This window comes from Amblyomma mixtum, chromosome 1 (assembly GCF_055824585.1).
Source record: "Amblyomma mixtum isolate Tamu chromosome 1, ASM5582458v1, whole genome shotgun sequence".
NCBI classification, from domain to species: Eukaryota; Metazoa; Arthropoda; class Arachnida; order Ixodida; family Ixodidae; genus Amblyomma; species Amblyomma mixtum.
The window spans coordinates 30,773,001-30,786,151 of record NC_143012.1 but is presented as its reverse complement, the minus strand read 5'-3'; the positions used below and the strand labels follow the sequence as shown (position 1 = coordinate 30,786,151).

Genomic DNA, 13,151 nt, shown 5'->3' with positions numbered 1-13,151 from the left:
ATTAAGAGAGCGAAGTGAAGGCGGTGATCTGAGACGGACGTGGATTTGCCCCTTTTTGTAGCCGCGCCGACGTCTCCGGAGCCGTGACAAGCGTTCGGGCCGTCTTTGTAGAAAAAAAGGAGACTTAATTGGCTTTTCGACAGCAGCGTCAGCGTGTTTTCTTTGGCAAGCCGACGGACCTGGCACCGCCATACATTCTATGGCGAGGAAAACATTCTCAGCGAGGAAAAGAAAGCTACACGAATACGAGGGGGTACCCAAAAGAAACCGGACTTATTTTTGTTTGAACTTATTTGTTCACATTTTAAGCACAGACCTTCATTCTCCTTCAAAGTATTCCCCACTTGTAGTGATACGCCCGTCGAATCTTTCATTCCATTTTTCAAAACATTGTTTAAATTCATCTTTTGTGATGCTTGACAGTGCCTCCGTCGTTTTTTTCTTCACCTCAGCAACATCAGCGAAACGCTTTCCATTCACCTATTTTTTGATTCTAGGAAACAAAGAAAGTGGCACGGGGCAAGGTCGGGAGATTATGAGGGTTGAGGAATAGGGGGCATGCCATTTTTGGTCCAAAATTGTCGTAGACACAGGTCTGTGTGAGCAGGGGCATTGCCATGATGCAAAAACCAATCACCCCACTGCCACAAATCTGGCCGCTTCCACCGCACACTGTTGCCCAATCTTTTCAAAACATCCAAGTAGAAAGCCTGGCTAACTGTCTGACCCTGCGGAACAAATTCTCAATGTACGCCTCCTCTCACGTCGAAAAAACAGATCAGCATTGTTTTGAGGTTTGGTTTCACCTGACGTGCTTTCTTGAGGCGAGGTGAATTTGAAGTTTTCCATCGGCATGATTGTTGATTTGACTCAGGATTCGATTCAGGAACACTTGAGTTGTCCCCATATCATCGTCCTTGTACGTCTTTCGTAATATTTCAAGAGTTTCCATTCAACTTTTTCCGAGCAAAAATCAGAATTTCACCGGCGCACGCTGTTCACGAAAATCAGCCATCGTAAAAACGACATTCACACAAAACAGTCGTCACTCTAAAACTCTGCCTAAACTAGCCTGACCTCCTTCAACGACGGCACTCGGCTTACTGACTCTGGAATGTTCGTTCTATGCGCTCCTAGTGGCAAAATGCGGTACCACAGAAGCTTTGCCGACCAAAAAATTTAGTCCGGTTTCTTTTGGGTCCCCCCTCATATGCCCATAAGGGACTAAAAAAGGGACTGAACTGTCCTCTAGCGCGACGACAGCTTTACTCCCTTTTTACTCTTTTCTGTTTAGAGTGCGCATCGTTCCTCCTTCTTTTGCCGTATACATACGTGCAGTATTTTACTTACAAAATCTTCGCCGGAAAAAACCAATCTGGCCTCGTATTTTGCAGCGCGCGTCTAGACGTAACCCTGGCGAGAGAATTCACCCCACTTGATTCGTCCGTTTCCGTCACTCTCATCGAGTCGTCACAATCTCTTTCTAAGTCTTTTCCTCCTCAGAGAGAGAGAGAGAGAAAAAAATTATTATGAGCGAAGGCTGGAGAGGGGACCTCATAGGGTGAAGCCCGCACCCTCTCGCTTCCTCGTATCAAGCTATTGGTAGCAACGCATTGTACTGTACTGTACTGTACTGTACTGTACTGTACTGTACTGTACTGTACTGTACTGTACTGTACTGTACTGCACTGCACTGCATTGCACTGCACTGCACTGCACTGTACTGTACTGTACTGTACTGTACTGTACTGTACTGTACTGTACTGTACTGCACTGCACTGCACTGCACTGCACTGCACTACACTGCACTGCACTGCACTGCACTGTACTGTACTGCACTGCACTGCACTGTACTGTACTGTACTGTACTGTACTGTACTGCACTGCACTGCACTGTACTGTACTGTACTGTACTGCACTGTACTGTACTGTACTGTACTGTACTGTACTGTACTGTACTGTACTGTACTGTACCGTACCGTACCGTATCGTACTCTACTGTACTGTAGTTATTGTATTTGTACGTTAGATTTGACTTACTCGCCCCTAAAAACAAGGCTGCAGCACCGGCTACCTCCTATCAGGGACCTCTCTACAGTTGCCGTCGTCTCAATACCTGATTTGGAAACTGCTGTCGCTTGGGTCAAGTATTCAGTTCGCACCATGACAACTGTTGTGCCCTTGAAAAACACGCGGTACATTTTCTTGGAATGCCTACACCCTGACGATAGAACACGTTGGTACAGCGTAGGCACTTACGCAAACTCCACTAAAGAATGACAGAGAGACAGAGAGAGATATATAAAGTGGAACAGGGAAGGCAGGGATGTTGACCAAAAGGGTGTTCCGATTGGCTACCCTGCTTTGGGGAAGAGGAGATTGAGAGGGGAAAGAGAGAAGGGACGAAAGGCAGCGTCACAATTAGTCCCTCAAGCCAGTCGCTCTCAGGAAGCGAGACAGTGTCTTGTTGGCCTTAAGTGCAGTAGACTGCTGTGACCACGGTCCCAGGGTCTTATCCTCTGTCAAAGGGCGAGGCTCGAGACTGTCCAGAGCACAACGCAGCGTATGTCTGTCGGTCGCCAAAAAAGGGCACTAGCACAGGAGATGTGCAATTGTCTCCTCGCGTATATATAGCCACATCTTTCACAAGCAGGGCTGTCGGCCATCCGAATCTGGAACGTTTATTTCTTTCTAAATGCAATATCACAGAGAACGCCCGATTCTTACCTTACCTCTCCATGCGACTCCCTGGAGCACCTCGCAATATGTTCCTTGGAACACAATATTTCAGGCTAACAGAGCATCAGTTATATTTTCATTAATTATCTTTTCATTAATTATTTCGCATTAAAATAATTATTTATTGTTTTTAATGCCATATCTTTGAGTTCACGTCAAGTTCACGATATTCACGAATTCATCGAAAAACGTCCCGTGTCCTTGTGACGTCATCCCAAAACCTGCCCACCGTGGCAGGAGCCATTTAAATTAATGACTGGTCGAGAGAGGTCACGTGCCCTTGTGACGTCATCCCAACCTTCCCACTGTGGCAGGTGCCATTTAAATGAATGATTGGTCGAGAGAGGTCACTTGTCCTTGTGACGTCATCCCGACCTGCCCACCGTGGCAGGTGCCATTTAAATTAATGTCGAGAGAGGTCACGTGCCCTTGTGACGTCATCCCGACCTGCCCACCGTGGCAGGTGCCATTTAAATTAATGTCGAGAGAGGTCACGTGCCCTTGTGACGTCATCCCAACCTTCCCACTGTGGCAGGTGCCATTTAAATGAATGATTGGTCGAGAGAGGTCACTTGTCCTTGTGACGTCATCCCGACCTGCCCACCGTGGCAGGTGCCATTTAAATTAATGTCGAGAGAGGTCACGTGCCCTTGTGACGTCATCCCAAAACCTGCCCACCGTGGCAGGTGCCATTTAAATTAATGACTGGTCGAGAGAGGTCACGTGTCCTTGTGACGTCATCCCAACCTGCTCACCGGGTTGTGATACATACGTGATATATGCGAATGTCGGCACCGTTACATCATAGGGTATAGCTGCTACTGCAGCTATCAGCCCGAATGTGGCGTTTAATGGAATGACAACTGCAAAGCAACTCACGAGCTGCGACAAAATGTGAAATCTGATGCTATCGCAGCCTACTTTTACGGTGACTTAAGCATTCCCATAGTTCTTTTTTTTTTATCGAATCCACGCAGCTCCATTACACCCGTCACAAACTCGAGTCAAAACCAGTACAGGGTTTCATTCGCTGAGAACGCTAACCCGGAGACCTAAAGATAGCGACAACGCTTTCGCGGGCTTAACGCCCTTCACCAAGAGAAGACAGTTAAGAGCGAGAGTTAGGAACAGAGAGTTTAGTTAGAAGAGTTAACTGTCTTCTCTCTTTCTCCCTCGAAGAAATCGGGGGCGGTGAACCTTGCGACTGCTGCACGCCTGCCGTTGCATGTGACGTAGCGACGGCGAGTCGCCCTATACTTAGCACGCAAAGAGAAGCCGTAACGAGGCGAGGCTGCAGCACTTCGGGCGAAGCTATTTTAGAGAGAAAAAAAGAGGGGCAAGAAAGAGGGGGAGGAGGAGTAAAGGGGGGCAATCCTTCTGGCCGTTAGGCAACGCTTCGGCGATTGAGTTCTCACCCGACCAGCGCGAAGCACTTCGACGCGCTGTCGCGAAAACCAGTGGGAGCTGGCGACAGCTGAGAGAGGAAAGAGAATAAATTGTTTTCTGCCTTTTTTTCTTTGTTTTGTTTCGCTTTCGTTATGCAACTGGCGGCGCGACGCCACCGGACGACGAAGACGGGTGGAGGGGACTGACGGCTTTTTCTACGGCGGCATTCTTGCGGTTGCTGGCTGTACGTGATCTAAATGATTCGTAACTATACATTTGTAAATGATGTGAAAAAAAAAACAAACAAAATAGGGCTGTCTCTTTGGCACATCCCAAAAATATTCACATGTCCAGAACAGTTGGGGCTTATGGAAGCTCCACCAACAAGGCAAACTGTAGGATAAGCATCAACGTACCAAAGTGATATACTCTGAGCGTATTAAGGACGTTTATATGTTTAAGGACGTTTATGTTAAGGACGTTTATATGCAGCGCTGTGTCTGTGTTCTTCCTTTCTGTAGTCCCGTGTTTTCGCGCTGTTTCGTTCCAGTATCACGAACTAGCCCAACAATCGTCCCTTTTGCAGTTTATATGTATTGGAACGGGAGCTCCAGTACAGAAGCTCACAGTAGCCCGCGTGGTCTGTCGAGGCTGATTTTTTCATCTAGACCTGCAGCTAGCTCCCTGTTCTTACAGGAATTCCAATAGAAGCTCACGGTATGAGCATCACATTCATCCGCTATTTCTGACAGGAACTTCCATAAAAGTCCACATATTCACCTATCTTCTTGCCTGTCGGTTTTTACATCGAAGCTGTTAATGACTGATTTGACGCGTGAGCGGCGTCGTCGCTGGAGTAACACGTCACGTGACCTCGACGTCACCTTCACGCGACGCCACGTGACCGGTGACGTCACCGGCAGCGCGAGGAGCTCGCTCCGCACAGCTGTTGATGGAGCCTCTTCATCGCAAACGACAAAATCTTGAATTGCGAAAACAGAAACAACCTGCGCTGTTGAACCGCATTCAAGGAAAAGCATAATGTTAAAGTTATTTTTTCTTCCTCTTGTCCTATATCAGAACCACCTGATAGCACTTTATAATCCTCGCCCTCCTGCTGGTCGACCTGATTGAAGCTGAATTCCATCGAGACGACATCGGACGCGAGAAATATACTAGTTCTGGCTCTAAAAAGGATGGCTTCCAGAGTTCTCACTTTACCCCGCCGTGGAGAAGTAGTTATACGACCAGTTCTAATGCGTATCACAACGAATGCGTCCCATTCGCCTATTTGGATCCCCAACCTACCCAAGCCTGCTCCCCAACCTACTCCCCAGCCTACTCAGACCCTGTGACCACAGGTAGCACATTCTAGTGAGTGCCAGTTCCTCGGCCCAGCTGAACGACATTTTCATGAGCTATGATATAAAGAAGGATGATTTAGATCACCACCATGAGGACGCTGCAATTTACCCGTATACAGTTTATACAGTTCCGCTCCCTATGCCTATTTATATAAAACGTTTTACATACAAGTTTTATATATGTTCCATGCAAGTTGTACATATGCCGTTACCGATGCACCTATTCTAAATTAATCAACACCACAAAATAAATAAATAAATTAAAAAAAAATCCCCCGTGCCCCTTGGTTTCTCTGGCTGTTGGCATCTCTCTTCCCATATAGAAGTGGCCAGTATAAACAAATATCATATACAAGTTACCAAGTGCCCACATGCATGCTACCGCCGCCGCGGTGGCTTAGTCTTTATGGTGCTAGGCTGCTGACTTAAAAGACGCGGGTTCGATCCCGGTCGCGGCGGTCGCATTTCGAAGGAGGCGAAATGCTAGAGGCCCGTGTACAGTGTGATATCAGTGCATGTTAAAGAACCCCAGGCGGTCGAAATTATCTCGAGTCCTTCAATACGGCGTCCTTCATAGCCTTCGTTAAACCTCATAAACCATAAACATACATCCTGCCCATATACAAGTTCCTTATGCGCCAGAGCACTACCACCGCACTATTCGATCTAGAAACCAAGACAAACGGAACCACGTTTTATCAGGCTGCCCACATTGTTTACATATAAAAAAAAAATGAAAATTGGTTTCTGAGGAAGGGAAATGACGCCGTAACTTCCTTACATTTCTTGGTGGACACCCTAGTCTCGTCGTAAGGGAAAGGATAAAGGAAGGAATGAAACAAGAGCCTTTGCGCAGAAGCAGTGTCGCGTCCCAAGAAATAACGTATAGCCCGTACGATGTCCGATACGCGTGCAGTGAAAGCACACGCCAGAGCCTTAAGCTATTCTTGGAGAAGTCACTGGGCGTTGCGTGAGCTTCAATTCCAAGCGCACTGAGCAAAATAGTGACATCGAAAAGAGCCGCTGACAGTTTCAGGCTGCACCTAAAACGTATCGTCTTGACGGCGCAACCACACGAGGCGGCTCTTCACGCGTTAGCTCAGTTTAAACCGTGCCCCGGTGACCGACCACAAGCGGCTGCGCTCCGACCAAGAGGTCTGGCGCTTATTCAAAACGCGTGACGCCTTACTCCTGGGCAATATGAACCCGTATGATGCAAAACATTCGGGAATTTAAGTAACACTGGTTACGTAATAATAAGGCACTTAGCCAGAATTTTTTTTAGGGACGGACCCAAGGCAATGTTTTGTACCGGAAGGGGTGGTGCAGCCCATTCATTCACTCTCTGTGCTCAAGACTGAAACGTTGATTGCCAGCTAAGATGAAGAACTCTCGATACCCGTTGAAACCAACAAAGAAATAACGTCTTATAGACAGAGGAAGAGAGACCAGTCTTTGCGACAGCACTGTAGACAAGCGGTTAAGAACAAAGCTAACACGGATGACAATCAATGTACACTCTTGCCCCGCCGCGGTGGCTCAGTGGTTACGGCGCTCGTCTGCTGTCCCGAAAGACGCGGGTTCGATCCCGGCCGCGGCGGCTGAATTTCGATGAAGGCGAAATTCTAGAGGCCCGTGTACTGTGCGATGTCAGTGCACGTTAAAGAACCCCAGATGGTCGAAATTTCCGGAGCCCTTCACTACGGCGTCTATCATAGCCAGAGTTGCTTTGGGACGTTAAACCCCAATAAACCAAACCATCAATGTACACTCGCCGCCAAAAGTGAATGGAAGGCGACTTTGTCAAAAAAAACTTAATCTCGTTAAATCTAAAGCATAATCGTCCGTGTTTGTTGGTGCACAGTGCAATTCGCACAACCACAATTAGGCTGCACATATGTATTCAAGGATGCATGAATTGGGGGGGGGGGGGGGGGGGGGGGGGGGCAATAATTATATTTTTTCGTTAATATTGCCTTCCATTTACTTCTGACGGCACCTGTACATACAAGCTTTCATCAGGATGGTCTTAAGGAGCCTTCGTGTGTTCTAAGCATTAACAGTGTGTACGCGGCCTTCGTCAAAAGCAAATACCTGAAGGGGTTTTTTGCTATAAGCTGTGTTGGGGGAGGGGGCCTCGTAGCATCCGTGCAAGTCCTAACTTAGGGGTGAAGAAGATCTCACTGTCAGGAGATCTGATGTGCTGACGGCACATAACGAACACCTCAGCATGGCGCAGAAAGAAAACCCCTGGGCTCTAAACTTTCGACAATGTTTGTATACATGGGCGCTTAAGACCAGCGGATAAGATATACAAGTTAACAAAGTCGAGCTTCAAATGATGCAAGAAATAGTGCCCGAAGATGAGGACAACCACTAGTCTCTACTGGATGCACGCGTTTGATTCGGAACTGGCACTATGAGAAGAGCAGAAATCGTGGAAATCCTCCACGCTCGCGGTTTTCTGTCCGAGCACGCCTGAGGAAGGCCGCAAAGCACGTCATCCAAGTGAGCTGAAATCAAGATGATGATGATGATGATGAATGGAGAAGAAAAGGTACAGTCTAAACAAGAGTATGCCTATATTGGAGTAAAACATTCTAAACATGCCCTCTCGCTCACTCCCACGCTAGAGGGCAGCTTGGCAGCTTACTCTCTTTTTTCTCCTCTCGTGTTTAAAGTATGGTACAGGGTCGACCACTCTTAGAACACGCTAGCGCATGGCCGTGCTCTTTGGAGGGTCCCTGCGTCCGAAACGTCTGCGCATCGAAGCGAAGTGGCAGATGACGCGAAGCACCACGTCCAGGTACACCTTCTCGCGTGCCACTTCGCTGCGATGAGCGACTGTGTCGCACGCGGTGGCCCTGTGAAGAGTGCGGCCATGCGCTAGCGTGTTCTAACTAAGAGAATACAATACAAGCACAAAGCGGCTTTTTTCCGTCAAAGGACGCCCTTCCATCCAATGGCGTCGGCCGATTCTCATGAGCATGCTAGCGCGAGAATGCAAGGAGTGGCCGATGAAAGACGATCGTCCCCTCCTTCCAGGGTCGGGGATAGTCCCCACCCTGCATAGTCATGTCGGTCCTTGCATTGTCATGCTAGTAGGTTCATGACAATCGGCCGACTCCACTGGCTGGAAGGGGGGACCTTTTACGGGGAAACGCTGCATCGTTCTTCAGTTGCATTCGACTACAGACGATCAGCTGCCGGCACAATCGATGGGAATGCACCCCTCCTGATATTGCCTCTATACTTGCGGTGTTTCAGCAAATTTTATCTTTCTCTCTCTCTCTCTCTCCCACGTAGCGGACGCGCGAAAAAGCGGCCCCAGGGAACTACAAGCACCTGTGGCGGCGGCGGTCGACGAAGGGGCCACCAGCCAGCCAGCAGGTATAACCTTGTAGCACATCTCGGGCGTCATTCAACGCGGGGAAGAGGAGTGGGGCCGTGGCGGCGGCAGCAGACCGCGGATGACTCGTCCACCACCGCTCAAAACGGGCCACAGCATGTGGCAGCTAGAACCCGAGGACACCCCCCCTCCTTGCACCTCCCCTCTTCGTCCCCGCGAGTTGACATACGAGGGTCGGTTTGTCGCGCCAGCCTCGGCTTGGCTAGGAGAGCGCAGTCGTGGGCTATTTGTAAATCGTTCGCGTCCCCTTCTCCCTTCGTCCTGCCGCTGTGGGTCCAGAACCTTTTGGTTCACTCTGCTCGTTGGCTATTTATTTCTGACCCCCCCCCCCTCTCGCCTTCCCGAGCGCGAGCAGCAGCAGGTGTGTCATCGCGCGCGAATGAAGCTTTCGGCAGCGAAGCGTGCAATCTGATTGGGATTGCAGCCAGCCGGGACCGTCTTGGTGCCAGTGACGTCATCGGACGGCGTAGGCAGGTCAAGCAAGGTGAGGACGCGGGCAGCGGGTATTATTAACACTAATGGCGTGGTCCCCCGACTGAACCGTCTCTAAAGGACATCGATCCGACGATCTTCACCGCGTACCACTGGTAGTGACGAGCCGACCATCTAGGCTAAAAAGAAAATTAGCAACGCCTTGCGAACTCCTGAGTCAGTACTGCCGTAGTAACTAACCCAGCGTTTCTCAAACCCTCCAAGACCGAACCACCTCCACTTCGCTTAATCGGCCGTTACCTGTAGCGCACAATCGTTGCATAGCGTGATGGCAACTGTGAAATCACTAGGAGGATATCGCGCAAGGCTTTGTTGTCGCCAAACAGGAACTGCCTTCGTCTTGCACCGTCGCCACCACCAAATCTTGCGAGCCTATTGTGTAACGCTCGCGCCTCAAAAATAGCGTGAAGGACTTCTCCCACCTCGAGGCTACGCGTAGGGTGAGGGTAGACAATGCTCTTCCCATCTTTCGAGCAGCTTGGTTAGTGCAAGTAGCAAAGCTTTTCATGGAGCGTTGCAAAGTGTAGGCACGCCAATGGCGCACGCCTTTGGACCTTTCCATTTACTTACTGTTCTAACGCTGTCTCCAGAAGCTAGACTTCTATCCATCAGGTGTACGCGGTCCGTTAGTAAGTGTGCGTGTGCACTGTCCCACGTTAACGATTATATGGTATCTATTAGTTCGTATAGGAACTGTTACCAAATAATTTCGCCAAAGGAATCGTAAACAAGGGCTGATGACCTTTCCAGTACTCATTAAGAAACGCCTAACGACGACCCTTCCTGGTGCGAGAGAGAATGTAGTGCCCGTTCACAACCCACACTGTTCTCCCGGTCAACTTTCTGCGCAACTGCAGCAGAGGTTAGGCAGGAAACAGTAGGAGACTGTCCTTTGTCCCCGTGACGTGGGGAGTGCGTTGTTCGTTGTTCAGGCTAGGAATGCAGAGGGGTGATGCGAGAGAGGGGAAATTGCAGAGAAGGCACGAGGTCGATAGGACGGACGTACTCCACTTCCCATGGCACGGGAACAAAGCCCCTTCTCGTACCGTTTCGTGCCTATTTTCTGCCCCAGTGCCACAGAAAGTTGGCCGGCAGTATATTAACCAACCGATTAAACCATCTTCTCCAAAATTTGCACTCTACCTGTAGAAAAGTCTGGCTCACACTGCTATAGAGTAACGCTTCCCCCTTCTCTTACTGCCACGAATTCTGATCAGGCGCGTCCATGGTGTCGCGTTAGAGGAGCGGTATATGCACTATACGGCAGCGCCGGACATAACCCTTCCACTTTCTTCTTTGTGTCTGTACAGTAAGATTTGGCTAGCGAACGCACGCACACACACGCATGCGCAGCGCGTATAATGGAAGCACGTACTATAGTAGCAGTAGCGGTCGTAACAGAGGTGGTGGTGGCGATAGTAGTATTACTAGTCGTTCATGTCAGAACACAAATCAATGTTCAAAATGTACCACACCAGGTCTAGCTGATGTCTTCACGAGAAGAAGCAAGCCAGGTATGCCAGCATGGGACAGGAGACGATGAGGGAGAGGAGTAGAGAGGGGACCGAATATTGTCAGGACAGCAAGCGGTGCACTTAGTCCCAGTTACTCCAACTTTGACTTAAAGTACCACTGTAAGGTACGCGCTAACTTCAGCTGTATACTGTCTCAGCAGAAGCCAGACATGAGAGAAATGACTAAGTGCGCCACTTAGTTCTCACTACGAATGTTTAGTAGATAACGAGGCAATGGCTGACGTCTCCCAGCAGTTAGTCCCTAAATGGGGGTGGCTCACAGTTAGTCCCTAAGTGAGTGATGGTTGTTCGCAGTTAGTCCCCAAATGACTCACCCCTATAGCACACACTATTTCTTTCTGGCTCACAGCGCACCTTGGCGCCGTGTATTCCGCAAGACCAGGGGCGACCCTGCAGCACCCACTGCCGCGTGCTATCGCGGGACATGATGCGGCGTCCCGACTTCCGCGATGTGTGAGCCCCACGGTGGTCCGGCGCAACCTTGGAGCAGGCCGTGATGGTACACAGTGCTCACGGCGCTGTGACTGACGCCAGTCTATTTGTAAACTGCCTAGGTCCCCCCCTTCTTCCAGTGCCCGCCGACTGTCGTCCTTCCTGCCAGAGTTGCAATTAGACGAGGGGGCAGACTGCCAGCGTCTGGCTTTCACGGCCTTGTGGCGCTAAAGCACCCGCACGCTGTTGACTGCAGGTGAGTGTGCGTGTGTGAGCGTGCCGCTGCGTCGGCAAATGGGTTGCCGTAAACGATCTCGTGCTTGGGGAGAAGAAGCCGCTCGCTCGCTCGTTTACCGGGGACGCGAGCGCGCACGCGTATGGGGCGCATCCCTGCCGCCCGCGGTTCTCGTTAAGTGGCGCGTTCGGTAACCACGTTGGCCTCATCCCCTTAATTCCTTTTAAAGCAATAACCGCATCGAGGAACCTTTCGCGGAGTTTGCAGCGCTGCCGTAGTAGCTGCAGTACTCGTAGTATACGACAACAGAAAAAAAAAGTGACGTCACTGTCCCGGGACACATGATCGCCTTCTGACCAAATGAGAACGCTGTATTGCCGCCGCGTTCGCCTCCTGCCCAATGAGCGTGTGTCACTTAGCGTCATGTGACTTTGGTGAGCCTGGGCGGGAGGGTCTGGGGTGGTATTTCCTGAAAGGGGGGGGGGGGGGCTGCAGCGATGCAGTTATCTATCACTGCATGCCTGGGAGTAACATGGACAGGTTCAGAGTTCTTTTATGCGCATTTTTGCTGCATCCATACTTCAGTGTTAAGAACCCCAGTACTGGTTTGGTTTCTGGTTTTTATGAGGTTTAACGTCCCAAAGCGACTAAGGCTATGAGAGACGCCGTAGTGGAGGGCTCCGGAAATTTCGACCACCTGGGGTTCCAGTAGTGTGAATATTATTTTGGTTTCAGTTAGAGCAGCGGAGTAGCGCGTATCAAAGAGACGATTAAAGAGACCGGAGCCCCTTCGCCCGGATAAAGGGAAGCTGTTGTGACTGGGCGACACGCATTGGAGACAGAGACCCAGCGCCTTGCTATCAATCGCACCGACCGGCCTGCTTCCGTTTGATAACGCCATAGGCGGATGACATCCTCTTTCGTAGTATATTAGACGTTTCGATAACGTTTCTTCCCCCACCCTACTGAAATGAAGAAAAAGAGACTGCAGTATCAATAAATGCATACTAGACAAAGTGCTCCTTGTCTCATAGTCCTCACACTGAGGCCTCCTGCAGTTCCACTGGTATAAGCGAGAGGGCGCGCATGTTTAGCTCGGTTTAGTTGTTTCATATGCTAACTAAAGGAGACGCTCCCATAGGGAGCTAATTCTTAGAAGCGTCTTCGGTTTGGACATTTGAAGATGGTGTGCCGACAATTCCTCTGTAAGGGGATAGCCGAATACAGGTATCAGCCCCACATTTCCAATGCAACTGCATACATAACTCCAGCTCCGCGCATTTCGAACGTACCGTCACCAATGTGCACGCAAGAAGAAGCAATCGCACAAAACGTGGAATTTTTCAAATCTTCCCCAACTTTCTGTGAACTTATTTTTAGAACGTGTACTGGTTCAGTTAGGACCGCAAAAAAAAAAGTAAAGCAATGACGTCGGGTAGCCTCCGAGATGTTTAGCGAGGATGACAGCCCTCACCCCTCAAGGGCAGCAGTGATTGATATAGCTGTTGCCACTCGTCTCGACTTACCCCAAACGCTGATGGTAAGCAGGCGCCAGAGAC

At 49.8% G+C, this 13,151-nt stretch overlaps 1 protein-coding gene across 1 annotated transcript in view; it reads right to left on the bottom strand.

The window, feature by feature from the left end:
• Positions 1 to 13,151, bottom strand: part of Pka-C1 (Protein kinase, cAMP-dependent, catalytic subunit 1) — a 416,348-nt gene that overhangs the window by 242,301 nt on the left and 160,896 nt on the right. The window lies entirely within an intron of this gene.